Source organism: Pteropus alecto, unplaced genomic scaffold (assembly GCF_000325575.1).
Source record: "Pteropus alecto unplaced genomic scaffold, ASM32557v1 scaffold59, whole genome shotgun sequence".
NCBI classification, from domain to species: domain Eukaryota; kingdom Metazoa; phylum Chordata; class Mammalia; order Chiroptera; family Pteropodidae; genus Pteropus; species Pteropus alecto.
In genome coordinates this window covers 3,060,388-3,066,802 of record NW_006443292.1, presented here as the reverse complement: position 1 = coordinate 3,066,802, position 6,415 = coordinate 3,060,388, and positions in this window count along the sequence as shown.

Here is a 6,415-nt window from a genome sequence, read left to right as displayed (position 1 = left end):
ACACACACACACACACACACACACATCTTCTACAAAACGCCTGGTGCTTCCTTTGCACCCTCCAGATCTGCCCAAATCTCCTTGTGGTCGAACCGAAAGCAGAAGCATACAAGAGTGGGCGTTCTGGGGCACAGATCCTCCAAGCCTCATGGATCCCCTGCAAAGCCACCAGGCCTCCCTTCAAAATCTATCGTCTGCATGGCCTCCTGTTCTAGTTTCCATGAGAGCCGTGGTCTTGTATTAATTTTCTTCCCGTTTCCATCAATCATCCTTCTAGAAACATGGCAGCAGCATCGGCATTTTCCCCTTGGCCTGTTTTCATGACTGTAGCATCTTCGGTGCCCGACCTGGCCAGTCACCTTTCCTGGCCGGGGGGGACTCGGTGTTTGAGAACCGGGGTTTGACCGATGTCTGTTTCACGGTCGGTCCAGGTCGGGACTGTGATGTGGTGGGCCGTGGGATGTTGCTCACTCTCATCCGCTGATGACGTTCTCCCTTCCATTGTGATGCTTTGTTTTCATCACTCAGGGCCTCAGAGCTTCCCCGTGTGGTGTGTCCCCTGGACTCCTTCTCAGTGATCTGTCGCTACATAAAATCCCTCCCCAGACTTAGCAGCTTAAAATAGCAATGACTGTATTACTTCCCCTGGCTCCGTGAGCTCAGTGGGTCAGGTCTTCTGCTGACCTTGTCTATGGCCCGTCATACGGTGGTAGTCACACGGCGACCAGGGCTCAAGTCGTGGGGCCCTGACCAGGATGCTGGGCCTCTGTCCCTCCCTGTGGAGTCTCAGGGCCTCCTCCCCACATGGCCTCCTGCATAGCACAGGGCCCCTGGAATTCTTTACATAGACCCTTTACGTAGACCCTTGGAATTCCTGTGCTGGTTTCCTCGGGCAGCTATAATAGATGACCACAAACTAGGTGGCTGAAAATGATGGAAATTTATGGTCTCACATTTCTGGAGGGCAGAAGTTGGAAACAAGGTGTAGGCAGGACCGTGCTCCCTCCAGGTGCCCTATGGGACAATTCTAGAGAAGCCTCTTTTAGTATCTGGTGGCTTCAGATGTTCGTTAGCTGGTGGCAGCATCGTGCCCATCTCGGTCTCACGTGCCGTGTGTCCTTCTCCTCTGTGTCTCGAATCTCCCTCAGCCTCTCCCTTATAAGGACACTGTCGTGGGACTTAGGACCCAGCTGCGTGATCTCAGGTAATCTCATCTCAAGATCCTTAACTAAATTACGTTTACAAACCCTTTTTCCAAATAAAGTTACATTCCGAGGTTCTGGAGTTAGGACGTGGCCATACCTTTTCTGGAAGGCATCATTCACCCACCACGACTCCCAGCAACAGCCCTCAGAGAGGAAGTGGGAGCCGCCAGGCTTTATTAGGACTTCGTCCCATTCTTCCGGTCATCACCCATCATGGTTCCAGTGCTGATTCGGGGGACGTCACATGAGCATCACCCTCAAGAAGCATGGCTCATCGGGACAAAGTTGGTCACGGCTGCCTCATCTCCTGACCTAACTTCTTCCAGAGCTACCTTTTTCTGGAAGCTTTCTCCCTGACACCCCCGCACGTGCACCTCACCTCACCAGTTAGATTCTCAGAGTGAACTGACAGTTACCTGGCCCCTCAGGAGAAAAGACAAATAAAAGGTGACAGTGGTTTAGCGTGTTCATTTCCCTCCACCAGGAGTCTCTTTTTTAATCAACCTCATCAAGCTTTAATTCACATGCACAGCCTGGTAGGCGAAGTATTTTCGATGGAGTGAGGGCAGGGGTGGCTGCTGGTACTTTCCAAGTCTCTACACAAAGGCCATTTTTCTGCTTTGGCATGTGTGACATCAGCACAGAGCCAATTACTGCCTTGGTGATGCAGCTTTGAAGGGAGCGGGCTTTGCGGGCAGAGACACCTATACCTGCACCAAAGTTATGACGTCTCTGAGACCTTGGAAGATAAATGGTGTCTCTGTAAAATGCAGGGACTAAGACTGAACTCCCACGGTGGCCATGAGGATTACGTTGATGATGATGATGATGACGATGATGATGATGACGATGACGATGATGATGATGATGATGACGTGATATTGTGAAATCAAGGTGACCTGCCCAGCGGGTATACCAAAGTATTCAAGTCAACTTGATTCAAAAGGGACAAAAGCAAAATCTTTGCCTTTTGCTGGATATCTAATAATTAGTTACATTATTAAGACTCAACTCTTAATTGCTTTTAGTTAATACACATTTTTTTCCTTTTCTTCTATTTATGAATAAGTGTTCGATATACAGCATCTGTTGCGTCGTGAATGCCATAGAAGAACTTGTGATAATCTTAGGTCTCTGAACTGGGATTTAAGGAAAAGGGCTGCTCAATGATCTTCTGATGACTTGCATATGAGTTGACATTAAGTGGGAAGGAAATGCAGGATTCGATAGAATCCAGACTTGCCTTGGTCTCCTTGATCCCCGCTGTGATCAAGGGGGGATGTGATGTGACTGGGCTTTCTCAGAGTCCCTATCTGGAACTGGTCACCCAGGACGGGCACCTGAACAGGAAGTCACACTCTGATGATAGAGGGGTTTGGTGTCACATCTGATTTCACTTCCTGTCTGTGCGATGTTCCTTGGATGTTTCTCATGCTACTTGCTGGCAAACAGTGTCTCTGGTCTCTCTAAAGTACCCCTACTGCGTGTGGCACTTTGTTAGTTCACAGCAGGAGCTGGAGAAGGACTCCACAGTCCACGGAGCTGACGGAGTGTCCCCGTGTCACTTGTAGAGGTAGAATTGTCTGACCCGCTTGTTGGAATGCTCGGCCAGATGGCAGCTTCCAGGTCTTGCGCTTGGGTTGCATTTGTCACGAAGGCGGCTCCTTGTGCACGAAGCTCTTGGTCACCGTGGGTTGTTACCTTTGGTTAAATACCAGGGCTTTTGCTTCCCCTGCCCCAAGTTCTTTCCATTCACACCTGTCTCCTGATCGGTCATCTACGCAGGTATGGACTCCGGAGGTAGAAAGCCTGGTTTTACGTTTAGCTTAATCTCTATTCCTTCTTCTCAGGTCTTCATCAAATTATTTCACTTCTCTGAGCCTCGAGTGTTTTTGTCCATTAAAGGGAAAGCATGACACCTCACTCGGTCCCGGTGTGTGTGAAGAGGTTGTGATTCGGTGAGGGAGGATTTGTGGAAGCTCTTGCAGCTTTTAACTGCTTCCCAGATGTGAGCGATTGTTTGAAAATCCCTGGCCGGGCATGAGGGATGGAACACGTGGATGGGTGGGAATGTTCCCAGAAGGTGCAGAAAGGAAGTGAGCAGGGAGATTTGGCGGTCGGCGCAGACTGGGCCAGGTGTCCTAGGTGCAACAGAAGGGACCTTGAGCGTTATCCAGACTCATTCCCATCTTATAGATGAGGACACTGAGGCCATAGGGGTAAAAAGCTGGGTCTAACTCCCAGACTTCCTTTCCTACCTTTATTATTTACACAGAACTTATCACCACCTGCGTATATTTCTTCTACAGACTCGTTTTCTGTCTATCTGGTGTCCTTCCGCCCTGCTCTAATGCTGTCTAGACTGTCAGTCCCTTGGGAGCCGGGACTGGCTGATCAGTTCTTCCCCATGTGCCTAGGGTTGTGGGTGATGCTGGCACATTACTGGGCCCGATGGAGATGGCCGTTATGTCCAATGCCACCCTTGGCTCCTAGTCCACAGGTCTCGCTGGGTCCGCCCCCTCCTCCCATTTCAGGGGTGGCGTGTGCACCCTGGATATTTCTGCAGAGTCGTCCTCTCTTTCTGTCAGGCCTTGAGAATCTCTGCAAAAGAAATTCTGCGCAGAGAGCTAGCTGTCATTCCCCTTCCCCCCCGGGAATGTCATAGAAAAAGAAGGTCACTAATAGGTCAAGAGGCCACCCATGTGGAAAGCGTGAGAGACGTGAACTCCTGGAGGTCAGGGAGTGGGCTGGCGTGTTTGCGATGGCCTCTCAATGACCAGGTGAGTGACTGGCCCATGGGGGGCCCTTGGTAACGTCTGACGAACGAGCGAGTGATCGAGTAAATGGCTCCTTTCGAATATTGATAAACTCATAGCCCCATCGCAAGATGATTGTTGAAATGTCACTTTGATGGCCCCTCGGGGTAAGAGCGGGGATTCGGGCGGCGCGCCCTCCTCGGTCCCTGGAATTCAGAATGTCGGGTCGGGTCGTCCCCGTGCAGGTGGGGGCGGGGGGAGGAACAAGTGCAACTGTGATGGGAAGGAGCCAGCTGTCGTGGAAGCCATAAATATGCCATGGACCCCTGCTGTGACGCTGGCAGATGCCCTCCCTCGCCAAGTCCAGATTTTAAATTAGATTCACCTGAGCCCAGTCATGGACCTGTCATCCTCCCAGCCGAATGGAGAGGGGAAGGGGAGGGGGCGGAGGGAAAGAAAAAAAAAAAATCTTTGTAGCTGAGCCTACCTGACTCTCCTCAGTGGGAGACACATGAATACTGTTTCATGTCAAGGCGAGGTAGTTAAAACGCAGACTGCTCACTCCCGGTCTCGGGATTCTGGGGGTGCGGTTCATGCCTGTATACCACTCATCTTCTCTTCCTTTGATCTACCACTTGATGTGGAGAAAGGCTTTTATGTGCGATTCCCACATAATGGGTAATTTAGTCCATCCCATAATGAAAAAGTAGTAAGTCTAGTTCTAGTTCTTTCATTTCGGTTATTCTTTAAAGTATCTAGTCATGTATGACTCTCGTATGCTTTAAATAGCCGTGAACGCTTTTTCTCAGTTGATTATCCTATGCTTTGGGGGCTCCTTTTGGCCAGTTTAAAGCTGGTAAGTTGCAAGTTAACAAATAAAATAAAATAAAATAAAATAAGGATGAAGGCAGGGTGCCTATCCGTGTGATAAAGGGACTCTATTGCTAACTTGTGACCTTTTCATGCAATGACTCATACTAAAAAAAAAAGTAGCTTCCCTCTGCTCAAAGCTGAGTGTTGCATATCTGAATTAGCTTTGTCAGCTGGTCAAAGGACGGTCCTAAACTAGTTTACAAGGAGTCAACCCCAGAAGTCTGAGTTTTGAGGCTTAGACATGACCATGTATGAATGAAAGGGCTGCCTGGAGGGAAGTTCAAGTTCTTCAAATTCAGGGAAACCACTGCAAGCCAAGACTAGTTACTCTTGATTCACAGACCATATTTCTACTCCTTATTTTAAAACAGTTGGAAAGTTTCAAGGTTGGAGGAAAAAGTCTCCTTTCGTGTTTGCATTTCTTAGAGAAAATTCTCTGCAGATTGATATTTCCCCAAGAAAGAATGTACTTTCAAATAATAATTGGCTTACTCGCCCTTTCGAATATTATTGTGAAGCCTTTGGAGTAAGACACTGTATGCACTTGAGCTTTTGTGAAGAGAGCTTAAAGAAACAGAGGACTGAAAAGGAGCAGTGATCTCTGGTGTCTGTTTTGGTGGATGAAGCATGAGGGGATAACAAAGAGGCTTCCAAGATATGACAGCATGGAGGAAGTTTTGATTTTTCACCTCAGTGGAGAACCGGAGGAGGAACGTGTATGGCCAATGGTGGTCGAGTAACTTCTGAATAAATCCTGAGTATATCTGACTCCATAAAACATGTACGTCAAAGCAGAGCTCTGCCCAGAGGGATGCTTTGTGGACCAACTTGTAGTAGCATGGAAGTGACAGCGTGTGTGAACAGGCCAGGGCTCAGAATGAACTTAGAATACATGTGCAGGGTATAAAACCTCTGCGGAGCATTGCGGGTGACCTTGTCTACTTAAGGAGAAGCATAGCAAGGCCAGAACATGACCTCTTTGGCTCGAAAGCTAAAAAATTCTCTTTCAAAGCAAAATATTTCAAGTTCTCCCATACACATTCTTCCTCATTAAGGGAAAATAAACACTTTTCAATACTTCAGCTCCTTACAACATACTGTTTGTTCTGTGTTTCAGAGTGTAGCTTGTACACAGAACCTTAAAAATGTCAGTAACGTAGCAGGATATTTGAGATGGGTATGTGTCCTCCGGGCAGGAAGCCGGAGCTTGTATGTACTTGTTTCTAGAGCAGCAGGGCAGACAGAAGCTCACCAAAGCTCTTCAGCATCCCAGGCCTGTAGGGGCTCGGCTGGGGCTGAAGCAGCCGAGGCCTTTAAACCACTCAAGGGCAGCCCCATGGGGCAGAGATGGGGCTCAGAGAAGGACCAAGATGGTGTCTGAATAGGCACTGGGGTTGCCTTGGTGACCATGCCATGGTCCACATATGTACGAGAGCCAGCAGAGGTAGCTTGCAGGGTTTATCCATGATGCCATCAGATGTGTCCATGATAGTTTTAGAGCTTAGAGGCTTTTCTACTCTTTCCATGGGACCAAGTAAGTTCCATGGATTCTGGAGTGAGCCTGGGAGGGCAAACGTGCCG